The following is a 15095-nucleotide window of genomic DNA, read 5'->3' on the forward strand; positions in this document are numbered from 1 at the left end:
TTACTGTGCAGCAAGGGAGCAGCAAACCAGGACAGCGGTGGCAGAGAGAGAGAAAGAGACTAAGAGCATTGAATAAGATCAATAATAGCCACTCTGCTGAGTGTCCAGGGTCAGGATGGGAGGCTTCTTTTGTGGCTCCTTCAAAGGGGCAGCTTGCCAAAGGGGCATGACCCTGGCAATGAAATGGAAGAAAATCACAAAATCACAAAAAAAATTACAAAAAGGATTACCCTCGGTCAATGGCGGGTGCCAGGGTGCGGAAGAGTTCTTGTGTTTGCTAATATTTTCATTATATCGTTATTTTTAACTTTTACATTTTTAAAAAATGGATGAGGTGACCTGCCTGCTAGTCTTACGTTGCTGAGCACTATGTGAGGGGCTCGTCAGGGCTGGTGATGTGATTTTCATGGGGGGAAAGCAGCCAATGAAAGACTTGGGTATTCCGTAGGGGAGGGACTCTGACTATCCGCACTTTGCCCAAGACTTCTTCACTGCAGCAAAGTACTCTGGAATGCCATGAGCTTTTGTGGGGCGAAGTACCACCATGCATAGGGATTTGAAAACTCGCATTAGAAAACTGTGCAGCAAGGGAATGGCAAACCAAACACCAATTTACCAAGCATAATTTAGCATTTGTTGATGTTGCTATTGTAACTTTGTAATTTCACAAATTTGCAATACATTGTTACTAGCTGAATATGCTACATTGCATTCTATTCTTTTTGGCTTCCTATGCTGAGTTTATTAGATGGTTTTTACAGAGCATAGAGGTATACTTTCTTTATTATTACCCAGTAAATATGGCCAGAGATGCCGCACTCACAGTGCCATTTGAACTTCTTTCAGGTCTGCCATGCCTTTTGACCATCTGAGCCAATTAAATCCCTGCCCTTTATTCTACCCCCTTCAGGCAGTATTGTTCAGATTGCTGTCTACCATTTCAGAAAAAGGAGGTCATACACTTTTGCCTCTTGCATTTGGTGAGGCACCCAGGCATTGAATGACCATCTGTGAGCCAGATCCTAGTTTCACAAACTAATAAACCATGATTTTGGTCATTTATGCATGGGAGTTTTACCTGAGGTTCATTGCTGGCTGGACCCTCCCTTTCCAGTTGGGAATCTCTGCACCAGCAGTCTCCAAACTCAAATCAAGCCCCGCCCCTTTAAATGCTGCTTTGTAATAGGCTTACTTTGCAGTGCTCACTGCAAGAGAAGATTCCCCTCCCCCCCAAACCCAATTGCCGCATGAAAAAGCATTTTAAGAACAAAAAACAAAAAATGGAGCAATCTGAAAGGAGGGGGGGGGGAATCCAAGCCTCGGTTTTAAAAAGTCTTTCTTTTGCTCAGAAAGAACTCCGAGAAAGCAGGAAACAGGGAGTATTTGAATCCCCACCTCTTTACATGCTGCTTTGTGATTGGCTTCTGTTTCCCTTGCTTTGCCTTCTGCATGGAAATTACAGCCAGGCTGAGCTCAGAGGAAAGAGTTGGGTTAACAGAGGAATGGGAAGAACCAGGACATTGTGAGGGATGGCAGCGAGGTCATTTCTAATGGATGGAAAACTCATGCAGAACTCCAAGGAATAACTGAGTCAGACAGGGGGTAAATGTGACTAAGTATCATGTCTGAACCCAGCCTGTTTGCTGAGTCACATTTCTACAACTGCTGAAAATAGGGTTGCCAGGTCCTTCTTTGCCATCGGCAGGAGGTTATTGGGGCAGAGCCTGAGGAGGGCGGGGTTTGGGGAGGTGAGGGACTTGAATGCCATAGAGTCCAATTGCCAAAGCAGCCGTTTTCTCCAGATGAACTGACCTCTATCAGCTGGAGATCAATTGTAATAGCAGGAGATCTATTACCTGGAGACTGGCAACCCTAGCTGCAAAGATGCTACAAAGCAAATACTGTAAATGGAGCAAGACACAACAGTAGGTTTAAAATATATGTTGTACGCTTACAAAAATGCAAGCTTTACAACCTAATATTTTAAAGCAGATTTTCATTTCTGAAATCTGTAGCTATCTTTGCATTGACACAGAAAACTCAGCAGTCTTTGAAAGCCTTTTTTTTACTCCTTTCAGTTTCAGTGTGGCATACGTCTGGTTGGAATACGAATGGAACATTATCCCATCCTCTGAAGTGAGTGGATGGTAACAAGGGAGTATAAAGCTGTAATTTTTTTTTTAAAAAAAACTTTCTTAGGATTAAGCCCCATTGAATAAAATGTGAGTTACTCCCAAATAGTCCTGCTTAGGATTGCTCCCTGAGACTTCTTGGCCACAGGAATCAATCTAAACTAGAGTGACAGAAATCAGTATCTGCAACAAATACAATGTAAGGATTAAGGAATCATGTGCAACACCGCAAGCAATGTAGGATTCTCTTATCACAGGAAAAGAAGTTTAGCTGCTTCCTAAGATGCTTTTCCTTAAATGCATTCAGTTTAAGTGATAGCCATCAGATGACAGGAACCAGCCAACATATGATAAGCTTGTTCTCTCCAGTTTGGCTTAACTGTTGGGTGAAAATAGGCATTGATAAGAGGTAATGATCCATGGTGAGAGCAATTTGACAAATTCATGTTATCAACCAATTATCAAGTAGCATAACACATGAGTTTCCATTCAAGAAAATAAAAGAGGCAGTTGTGGCATAGCTGATAACTTGACAGGGAAGCTTAAAGCCCTATCTCAAAGTGATCTTAATAAAGCTGAAAGATATTTTAGGACCTTATGTAGTGTCTTCCTTGTAGAAATCACAAAAAAAAGACTGTGAATGCAATTGTGCTTAGATTAGTGTTGATTATTTGCTTTTAGTACACTTATTGGTGTTATGATTTTATTCATTTGTAAGCTACCTTACAGAACTGGATAGAAATTTTAGAATAAGTAAATATATGAATAAATTCCCACATTTCCTGAAACAGCTCAGGCAGATTTAAATTTCTAGCATTTATTCATCTCTCAAACCTAAGCTATAACAGACTTCCATTCAAGTTCTGTTTGTGTGCTCCATTTACTGATTTGTTTAACGCCAAACCGCAACAAGATTAGTTGAACATTTTGCAAATGGAAAAAGGAAACACATTTCCCCAAATCCAGCTTTGTTATAATTCGTTAAAACTGTGTTTATGTTCACAATGAAGAAGGTAATCAAAGGACCCAAAATATTGTAAAGTAAAAGACATATTTTAATTGGCACATCTTCCTGAAAAGTCATTGTGACATCATTTGAATGTTGTTATGACATCCACCATCATCTCAGATGATGTTGCAATGAGGTGGCACACCCAGCCCTAAGCTTTGTAAGGTGCTGCAAAATTTTGAACTGGAGTTCATTAATACTAGATAATAGCTGCTTTAAATTGCTCTCTCTCTCTCTGTGATGTAGCAATGCTATTTATCCTAGATAGAGGGATATGCCATGATGAGAATCCAATATTATGCTGAACCAGTGAATCCAGTGTTACCACGAATCCACTGAAATGTACAGCCATGATTGTGTACAATTGCATAGCTTTTGGCATTTTGGTAATGCAATGGGCTAATCAATAAGTGTTTTTATTTCTAAATCAATATGCTTAGCAATGCGGTGCTACTGTACAATTGGCATAGACTATCTTCTAACTAGCTATTTAGCATTGACCCCCCCCCCAAGTTTGATCTGGGCAAGTTCTTTGGACCAAAAATGTGTAGCCACTGCCATTAATTGTACAGGTGCAACAGGGTGTTTGCGGGGCAGGGAAAGAAGATCTGCCAATAAGATTTGATTTAGTTATGAAGTATTGACATTACATTAGAAGGTTTAAAATGTTGTCAAGTGTTTGAGTAGAAGACATCATAAAGGTATATGTAGTAGGTATGGCACCTCAAAGCCCACATAGTGGCATGGCCCTTGTGTTTTCTTATGGTGTTGCATGCTTATGAAAGTACTGCTACATTCAACTTCCAATCTAGTAAAAATAAAATGTCCTGATTCCTGACACTGTTTTGAGTCTTTGTAAATGTAGCTGCAAATGCCACAGAGTCACTGCTACCTCATTTGTCACCGCTACTAGAAGATCTTGGCTGGTACCTATGGAGCATAGGGCAGGGCATTGTGACAGTGTACAGAAAAAGAAAGGGATTCTTGGGCAATGAGATTCCCCATCCCAAAAAACCTATACTATAATTCCCAAGCAACAGTGTAAGAATATGTATGTCCTCCAAAAGTGTGCCAGTTTATAATTCTTGATAAACAATACTGTTTTCCCAGCCCTTGTATTTAATAATTCAGATATGACTTAAGCCCCAAGCTGTTCATTCAACTCTAGTAAAAGGGTTTGCCCACAAATTTATTCATACTCTGCCTATATTGTTTATCATAGTGCAGTTCAATATTGTTACTATATTCAGGTGATAGATTTCAATGGGAAGCAAATTAGAACCTAAAATTTCTTTGTGATCCAACTAACTGGAATTAAATTCTCAAGGATTGTATGTATCACTCAAAGGATCCTCCATGCCAAAAGTCAAGCAGATGAGATCCGGACATCCTTTCCAAAAGCAACTGAAATTCTCATTTGCAGAGTAAAATGCTGGTGTGAGGGGTGGTGGGGTCAACACCAGACCCCCCTCTTTCTTGGCACACCACGTAGTAAAGCCCCACACCCACCAGGCCCAGTGGAGCCATGGATGCATCCTGAAAAGGCCTGTACATCAGCTAGCAGATCAATGGCTGCTGGCCCTTTAAGAATCAGCCAATTAATGACAGCTGGCATCTTGATAGCAGCCCTCCGACAATCTACTGTCCGGGCTGATCACCATGGGTATGGGGAAAGGCAGCAACTGGGAAGCGATTATGCAGAAGGTGCGATAGGTTCCTCATGGTTTTGGCCGTGAGAGGTGGAGAGGAGGTAGTTTGGATGGTGCTCAACCCCTGACTCCCTCCACTGGCCTGACCCAAGAGGAAAATGCTTGAAGAATCCAAGAAGACAAGAGATCACAAGATTTGCCTCCCTTCACCTCTATACCCCACTTTCTGCTTTACACGTTAAGATCAGGATGTAAAAACTAATAGGTCCCGCAGGGCTACTTAGGAGAAAGATCTTCTCATAGGCCTTTTATGCATGTCTGCATGACAGTTTCCAACTGTCAGAGGTCATCTCACTCTCTCCCTGCGTTACCCTGCCTTTTGCCCACTTTTTCAGGGACCTGATTTATCTCAAAGTTGAAAACACAGGCAAAATGAGGGGAAATGCAGGGGGAGAGCAAGGTGACCTCTGACGGTCAGAAACAGAAAGACCAGAAGTCATTGGAGGGGTGCCCATGAGGGAAACAGCCATGCCTAAAAGGCCATAGAGAAACGTCAGATACTTCTCTCCTTGGTATATGTGTATTTGTGCATGTGCGTTTTTCTCATAGAATCATTTGGAAGTTGGAAGGGACCACAAGGGCAATCAAGTCCAACCCCCTGCACAATGCAGGAAATTCACAACTACCTCCCCCCTCCACACCCCTAATGGCTAGAAGATGGCCAAGATGCCCTCCCTCTCATCTGCCTAAAGTCACAGAATCAGCATTGCTGACAGATGGCCATCTATCCTCTTCTTAAAAACCTCCAGGGAAGGAGAGCTTGCCACCTCCCGAGGAAGCCTGTTCCACTGAGGAACCGCTGTAACTGTTAGAAAATTCTTCCTAATGTCTAGACAGAAACTCTTTCGATTTAATTTCAACCCGTTGGTTCTGGTCAAACCTTCTTGAGCAACAGAAAACAACTCGGCACCCTCTCCTGTATGACAGCCCTTCAAGTACTTGAACATAGTTATCATATCCCTTTCTCCTTTCTTCTTCTTTTTTACTGGTGTGACAATGGAAACCTTAGTCTCTGCTCTGGTGGGCTGCCTATCAGCCAGGAATGTAACTGTAGAAATCACTATGGACAACCGTATAAACTAAGAGATGAGGTTGTGTGGTACAGACATGGACTAAATGTTTTGGTTGTCAGCATGACTGTCAGGCAAATATGTTTCCCCATTGAATCTTCTCTTTCGGTTACTGTGTTGGTACCACAAACTCAAAGCCAAGATATGGAAATAAAGCTGAAAACAGAGTGCAGTTTCATTCATAATGGATTCATCAGAAAATGGTCAGGTCTAGCTTATTTAATTTGGATCTGCAAGCTGGAAGAAATTTCATTTGGATTTCTTATCCTCCAAGGGTAATAAACAGGGCAAGTTTGTATCAGATTTTGATTAGTTATGCAAGAATTATCTCTTGACTTTCACTATGCAAATCTGAAAACTACTTCTTAGGAAGATTTAAAACAGTTTAGAGATGAAGTGGTTTACCGTGGCAAGGGGGACTTCTGAAGAGCCGAGTTGAAATATAACATGTATTTGCTGATTGAGGATAGGTACCTATAGAAAATACATTCTCTCTGAAGACCCAAATGGGAATCCTTCAGATAGGCTTTCCGCAGGTACACATGAGCCCATGAAGCTGCTGCACAACACTGGGTAAGACCATTTGCCCTGCCTGGCTCTTACTGCAGCTGGCAGCAGTTCCCCAAGGATTTAGGCAAAGGCTTCTCCCAGCCTTGCTACTTATGATCCATTCACAAGCATGGTGTAGTGGTTAAGAGTGGTGGTTTGGCACGGTGGATTCTAATCTGGAGAACCAGGTTTGATTCCCCACTCCTCCATATGAGCAGTGGATGCTAATCTGGTGAACTGGGTTGGTTTTCCCGCTCCTACACATGAAACCAGCTGGGTGAACTTGGGCTAGTCACACTCTCTCAGCCCCACCTACCTCAAAGGGTGTCTGTTGTGGGGAGGGGGAGGGAAGGTGATTGTAAAAGTCAGTTTGTTTCTTCATTAAGTGGTAGAGAAAGTTGGCATATAAAAACCAACTCTTCTTCTTCATTGAAGCCAGGTAGTGCTGTAATCTCAGTTAGCCCCTTCTGCTGAGCAGAAAAACATTCATTCAGTAAAGGCACCAGACCATGAATATTATTTTGCATTTAATGTTACTGCCTGAATGACCTCAGATTACTACCAGAAAGAAAGTGTTTCAGTACAAAGGCAGTTTTGTGTCTAATAAGATATCTCCCTTTAATGAAATTCTTGCACTCACATGATGGCTGGACTATCTTCTAGCATTCTAAACAAAATGAGCTAAACCACAAGGGAGGAGTTTTATGATGTTTTACAACTACTTATGCTTAGAATAAGTCCAAAGAGACAAATTCAGATATCATAAAATAAAATGAACAGAAGAGCATTTGACCAAATTGCACGATGTGCATTTATGACCTGGCAATTGTAAAAATTATTTCTCCTGAAGAATAGAATTATGATTTCAAATGAAATTCCAGAGAATTTCTTTAAAGCAGTAATGTGGCACAATTAGAATGGCTTTTAAATTCATACGTGGCACAGCATTTCTTTTGGAGAGATCAGTTTTGTGCTGCAAACGATTTTACAGTCAAGTCAAGTTTATTAATACGGTCTACTCGACCAGCCAGAAGCTAGTCCATCTTATTGTCCAACCTGACAAAACTGCCAAAACTGCCACAAATTTACAAAAATTGATTTAAAAAAATCTGGTATTAATAAGATATACAAAATTAGTGCATGACACAAAAGTGGCTTGCCAATTTAAGATTACTCAAAATATAAAAGTATGAAAGAGTTTAACAGTTTTTTCCACCCTATTTTTGCATATTTTAATTGCAATGACGCAGAATTCAGCAGTGGGGAGATTTTACAGTCTCATTAATATGGTCATGTTTCTTATATGACAGCACAGTCATGTTAAAAGATTATCACAGTTATCAACTAGAGACAAGATAAGATGTAATGAAATTTGTCATTTGTTATGTTATTTCCGTTTTCCATTTGAAGCAAAGGCTTTTATATATGTATATTTTAAAGAACCTTCACTATAGCACTGTTAGGTATGCCACCAAAATTAATTATTTTATTTTATTAATATAAAATATTTCTGTGCCACCTTTCCACCAGCACCTTGAACTGAACCCGGAAGCAAATTGGAAGCCAGTGTAGATGGAACGAGATGGGAGTGATACAGTGTCTGTGACTCACTCTAGCCAGTACTCTGGCAGCAGCATTCTGTACCAACTGCAGTTTCTAGACAGTCTTCAAGAGCAGCCCCATGTACAGCTTATTGCAGTAATCTAATCTAGACGTTACCAGGGCATGCACCACAGCGGCAAGATCTTTTCTCCCCAGGAAGGACTGCAGCTGACTCACCAGCTGAAGCTGGTAAAAGACATCCCTAGCTACTGCTGCCACCTGTTTATTCAACAAATGGCGTGGGTCCCGGAGCACCCCAAGCTATGAACCAGTGTGCGGAGTGTAACCCCATCCAGAACAGGGGATAACCCATTTCCTGGGTCAGACCCCCCCACACTAGTACTTCCATTTTGTCAGGTGTTAGCTGTCATCCATTCCAAAACTTTCTCCAGGCTTCTGTTCAGAGTTTCCACAGCCTCTCTGGGATCTGCTGGTAGCACAAGATATAGCTGAGTGCCATCTGCATGTGACAACTCAGCCCAAATCTCCAGATGACCTCTCTCAGCAGCTTTACATAGATGTTGGAAAGCATAGGGGACAAGATGGAGCCTTATGGATCGCCATAGGCTAGAGCAGCAGTTTCCCAACACTATACTATGAAACCAACCTTCGAGGTAGGACTAGAACCAATGCAGAATAGTGCCTCCGGGTCCAACTCCAAAAGGCAGTCCAGAAAGATGATTGATGGTATTGAAAGCTGCTGAGAGGTCCAGGAGAATTAATATGTTATGAATAATGACTAACATATTTGCTATTATAAAGCAATGGAACTGACCCAGGCTGTCACTAATTCATCATTCCAGGACAGGGTGGGCAAAATAGCAAGGTCTCTTTCATTAGCCTGCATTCAGCAGTTTGCATTTGCTGTTTCTTGGTTGACCACCTTGGGTTTCTCCTTTGAGGAGAAAGGCAGGGTATAAATATAGTACCATTAAACAACTGCTGTTTGCAGTTCTTTGTGAGTTGCTTTGTCTTTGTGTTTTCCTCTATACTTAAATAAGGCAATCAAACTGGTCTGTGTTGGGAAGTATTAGAACTAATTGCACAAGGGCATACTATTATTATTTCCAGGTGGTGCAGAGGACTCATTTGAAAGCTCTATGCCACCCCTGGAAACCGCTGTCAGTAGACCCACACCCTTCCTTTCAGTCTCCCTCACGTTGCATCCATCTGCTATTTTTTCCCCTTCCTGTCTTGGTCCTCTCAAACCGCCTACCAGGAAATGTACTGCTGCATTTATACAAAGCTTTTTCTCAAGACAGCTTTCACAGCTTGTGCCCATCTAAATGGGAAATGCAAATTCTTGGGGGGGGGGAAGAGTGCAACTGTTCACGCAATTCAAAAACTATTTTTATAATGGCAAGTACAGTTCTAACTTAAAATTGCCATTATCTAGCAAAATGAACCACTACATTGCTAGATGTCTGGTAAAGTTGGTGAAACTACACTTTTATCTAAAAGACATTAGGAGCTCAACATTTTTAGAATCAAGTGCCTGGCTTGAACTCTCAGTGGCTGGTTAAAACAGAATAGCATCATTTCAAAGGAAATGGGGTTTCACATTACTTGCCAAATATAAAGGCATTCATGTCACTAAAGGCTGAAAAGGTTATGGTTCCACCCCTTCAGAAATCAAATGAGGCACAGGACATGACTGAAGCATCAGACGAAGAATGGCATTTGTACAGTGGGTTGGGAGGGAATGCTCTTGGTGCTGAACAGCATCAACCAACCCTTAGTTGACTGTGTGTCACATAGGGAGGGTTGGCATAATTCATGTACAGACAAGAATGAACAATGCTATGGTCATCGCTGGCCAATTTGGAGCCAGGGTGCAGTCACCAATATGATGGAAAAGAAATATTTCTTGTGGGCTTGTGAAGTAACAAGTACCTTATTTCCTTTATTGCGGTGAAAGTATATAAAATGTATATGAAAATCACTTTTATGTTTATGTGAAGTAACAATACAATATAATTTCAATTTTTTATATATAATTTGTTTTATGGTGTTATTCTCTCATAAAAATTTCTGCTTGCCATAGTGACTGCATAGGGTTGAATAACCAATATGATGATAGCCACTTCCCTTATGCATCCTGCCCTTTAATATGTTAATGAGCATATGATGTTAATCAACTATCTAAATAAACTGGTTAAAGTGAATTATGGCTGTCTTGTATCTTCATTTAGGGGAGGTGATAATGACAATTGTTTTTTTCCCTTTTACATGACATTTTCAAGAGTAATCCTTGATTTTCTGTCTAGAAATGTCAGTTGGCAAATACCTTTGTAATGGACAAAGGCTGCAATCCTAAGAGCATTTCTGTGTAGTTAATGGGATGGGCAGCCCATTCCTGAGGGGAGGGGCTGCACTGGAGGCAGCGCAGCCATGCCGCCTCCAAAGAAGGATTCAGTTCCCCCCCCCAAGGCAAAAAGCTGCCTTTACTTGCAAGCCCCATGGAACAGCATGTGTTCCTGTTCTTCCTTGAATCTACTGATTTCTTGACCAATCGGATCCTTGCTTCCAGCCAATCACTTTTGGAGACAAGTGATAGAGAGCTGCAGTTCTCTTTCCCTCCTTCCTTTGTGGGAGGCAGAGCCCCTCTGTTCATCTACAGCTGGATCAACAGAGAGCTTGGGTAGGAGGAAATAAAAATCAGGTTGCCAACCTCCAGGTGGCTCCTGGAGATATATTACAATTGATCTCCGGATGACCAAGATCAGTTCCTCTGGAGAAAATGGCTGCTTTGGAGGGTGGACTCTATGGCATTGTACCCTACAGAGGTTCCTCCCCTTCCCAAACCCCTCCCTCCCCCAGGCTCCACTGCCAAAATATCCAGGAATTTCCCAGCCCAGAGCTGGCAACCCTATTAACTTAAATGAATGATAGGAATGCCCATTGGCAATGGAAGAAGCCTGAAGGCCCAGTGGATATAATGGGAGCCAGGAATGCCAATTGTCTTGCAAACAAAAGTTGCAATAAAATTGCATAATGGGTTTAGAGAGACCTGCCGTGGGCCTGAAATGACAGCCCCCCAGAGCACTGACTCCAGTCTCAGGGGCTGTTATTCCACTCTGGGGGGCTTTCATTCCAACCCTAGGGCATTTTATCTGATTCCAGGGACCATCATTATTCTCCCTCGGATGGCCAGTCCACTCTGGAGGCTGTCATTCGAGGCCCAAGGCAGGTTTCTTGTAATCTGTTCCACATTTTCATCGCAACTTTTGCGTGCTGTAATTTATTTCAATGGCATCTATGCAAGTCAATTAGCATTCCAGGTTCCCATTATATCTAATAAGCCTTCAAGCCTCTCCCCTTGTTCCCAATAGGCATGCCTGTCATTTGTTTTATTATATCCTCCTAATGGCAGAACAACAGAAAGGGATGTGTGTGTGTGCGCGCGCACACACGAGTGTGTGCAAAGGAAAGCACTTTTACTTTGTGAAAGGAAACAAACAGGTCACAACAAGAAAGATGGCAAATTATTGTAGAGCTTGAGAAGGTGCAGAACAAAGCAACCAAAATAATCAGGGGACTAGAGCAACTGCCCTATGAGGAGCAGTTAAAATGCTTAGGACTGTTTAGCTTGGAAAGAAGGCAGTTAAGCATTGATAGAGGTCTATAAAATTATGCATGGTATGGAGAGAGTGGGCAGGGAGAAGCTTTTCTTTCTCATAATATAGAATGTGGGGTCATCTGCTGGAGGGTGAGAGATTCAAAACTGATAAAAGGAAGTATTTCTTCACACAACACACAGGCCATTTATGCATGGCAATTTGTTGCGCAGTCCATGCTGAAGTACCCCACAGGTTTTTTTTTTTTTTTTTTAGTTTTGCATGGAAAATCGATGAATCAGACGCCACTGCACAGCCAGTGCTCACAAACCGTGCATTTTGGAAAAGCACTTCTAACGCGACTTTTTTGGATTGCCCCGCCGTGACTGCGAAGAATCCGCGATAGGTTGCATGAATAATTAAAGCTGCGAATGATCTTGTCCCCGCCTCTCCTCCGCCCACCAGGTCTCCCCCCACCTTTGTACCGCCTACCTGCTGTTCCCAACCCCATCCCCTTTCCGAACCTGCCATCAAGGGAGGAAGCCATTTCCCTGTTCATTTTTCGCACGCAGAATGCGGCATGAATGCAAACAACTCGCCGTTATTTTTTAATTATTATTTCATTTCCTTTATCGATATATATTGCTATTTTGCTATCTCGCCACTGCCATGCAGCATATTCTTCTCCTGCTTCACTCTTTCTCAGATCCCGGAAACTTTTTTCAGTGGTCTCATAAAAACCCCCCCTTCTATCTGTAGATGCATCTTCCCCCCTTGAGTTCTCAAAGCAAGTAGGGGTGCTTGCTTTTGACTTATGAACATTCTTTGAGTAAAATGTGAATCTAGAGAGTGGCAAATCCACAGCAAGACCTCCCATGTTCCTCTTCATGACAACTGAGTTTTGACTCAAATTAGCCGCTTTATAAATACATATTTTCTCGTGAATTTTCTAAGCAGGCAGGGGTGCTTGTTTTTGAGTGTTCAACATTCTGTTGGGAAAAATGTGCATCTAGAGAGCGGCAAATCCAAGGCATGCCCTCCCATGCAGGAACATTTTTTTTCCCAACTCTTGCTATAAAGCACTAGACTTTTGTTCAATAGCTTTTGTTCCTTTTCTCTAGAGGTTGGGATACTGGGCCCACATTTTGCCTTTTTTGGGGGGGGGGCTTGCAGGAGAAAAGTTCTGGAATTCTCTGCATGCTCTGGGAAAAGCTTCTGGAATTCTGCTCTCTGAAGGAAAAACTCCTCTCTCTTTGGGGGAGCAGGGCCATGGGGGGGGGGAGTCTGCAAGGATTCAGGAGGTTCCAGTGAACGGGCTGCAGCTCTGAGGTGAAGGCGGCGATGGGGGTGGGGGTGTGATCCTCCCAGTCCTTTTACCCTGGGCAAAAGGCACACAACGCACACCCTGCTTCTCTTTGTGCAGCTGGGATTCTTGCAGCCTCTGCTTTGGGCTGCCAAGAAAACTTTGCTCTGGAAATCAATATACTTCTGCATAGGAGGTTTTGACTTGAATTTGCCACTTTGTAGATGCATATTTTCCCATTGCTGTGAATGCTGAGACCTCTTGTTTTTCAGTTTTGAGAATTCGGGTGGGGAAGATGTGCATCCGGAGAGCGGCAAATCCAAGGCAAGACCTCCCATGAGGGAGGTACCAATTTATCGGTATATCACTATTTTATCGGGGATACATTTTTTAAAAAGGACAACATAGTCCTTAGCGAGATCTCCACCAATGGAAAACAGGCTTTTTCGAGGGTGCCGCGCGCATGTGTGGGATGACAGAGGGCGGGGAAAGAGGTGGGTAAATGGCTGTGGGAGGAACACCATTGAGATAATCCAGCCCTATCGGAGCAAAGTTCTGCACGTTGGGATACCATTGCATAATTCAAGGCTCCAGTCAACATCAGACTTTCTCATTTGATTCGGTGCCATGAATAAGCGTTTTAAAAGGCAGATTTGAAAAAGAGCTTTGAGGGAGCAGAATATTAATCCATACATAAATGGCCACAGTTAAATTGTGCAACTCCCTGCTCCAGGTTATGGTGATGGCTGCCAACTGGAAGGCTTTAAGAGGGGAGTGGACATGTTCAAGGAGGAGAGGGGTATCCATGGCTACTAGTAAAAATGGATACTAGTCATGATGCATACCTATTCTCTCCAGGATCAGAGGAGCAGGCCTATTATATTAGGTGCTTTGGAACACAGGCAGGATAATGCTGCTGCAGTTCTCTTGTTAGTGGGCTTCCTAGAGGCACCTGGTTGGCCACTGCGTGAACAGACTGCTGGAGTTGATGGGCCCTGGTCTGATCCAGCATGACCTTTTTATGTTTTTATGTTCTTAAATGCAAATTTTTCAGCAGGAAGGTAAGAAATGTTTATTGTCAGCCAGTCACTGTAAAAGTAGGAAAATTGTTTTTTTTTTTTTCCCTTTTATTGCTGTGGCCAGCTGGAGTGCTCCTGCTCAGCTGTTGCTTAACTGCCATCTTATGAATCAGTGGAGAACTGAGAGGTATCTACTTCGGGGGTCTGTAAAATTGACCTTTGGGGTCCAATTCACTTGAAACTTGGGGAACTTTTTGAATAGAAGGAGGAGTATGTTCTGGGCAAATTTGGTGGTATTGTCTTTATAAGCAGCCTTATATAAATTCCCCATTGAAATTTTTGGGAATAGCCTATTCAGCTTCGGGCAGATTCCCAGGTTTTGGTACTCGGTCTACCTGAAACCTGAATATTGCCAAAATGGCTAATTTTGGGTTTATGTTTGGTTCAGGTATATCGATATGCACAACCCTAGGTATAATGCAGGTTTTCTCTGCACCCATCCCCACCACTAGGTCTCATCGTTTCTAAAAGGTTTTATAAAAATTCATGAAAGAAAAAGAAATCTATTGATCATTGCAGTTAAATGACACCTCCATATTCAAATGCAGAACACCTTTGAATACATTTATGCTATGTTTGTGGGGTCCCTGGAGGGATCTGACTAGCACTGTGGGAAACAATATGCTGAACTACATTGTGTGGACTCTTCTTACATTATGTTCTTTTTTATGAAAGAAAATCTATATACCTTTGCCATAAAGGATAATTCTAAGTATGAAATGTTGGTGTGACTGTCTAAGACAAATTGATTTTCCCATTATGCAAGCTTGCAGTCCCTTCTAAGTGAGTGGCCCTAGCAGTGCTAATCAATATACTTTTCTATTGTGCAGACAGAATCAGGGAGAATACCCACAAGGATAAGATGAAAGGCATTTGGAAACATCAATTTACTGATTCCCTGTGTTACATTTTTTAGGGGGTTATTAGTTACATAGGAATATTGTTTAGTTTTTATTTTATTTTTGTTTTAAGTACTGCATTTGAATGCTTAGTACAGTGAAGTTAGCTGAGAGTTGGAAAGCCTTGGAGATACCATTTGGGCTGTTCCACTTTTTGTCTCCCTGTCCTAAGTAAATCCCTCCTTC

The sequence above is a fragment of the Euleptes europaea genome, chromosome 12, assembly GCF_029931775.1.
Source record: "Euleptes europaea isolate rEulEur1 chromosome 12, rEulEur1.hap1, whole genome shotgun sequence".
NCBI lineage: Eukaryota > Metazoa > Chordata > Lepidosauria > Squamata > Sphaerodactylidae > Euleptes > Euleptes europaea.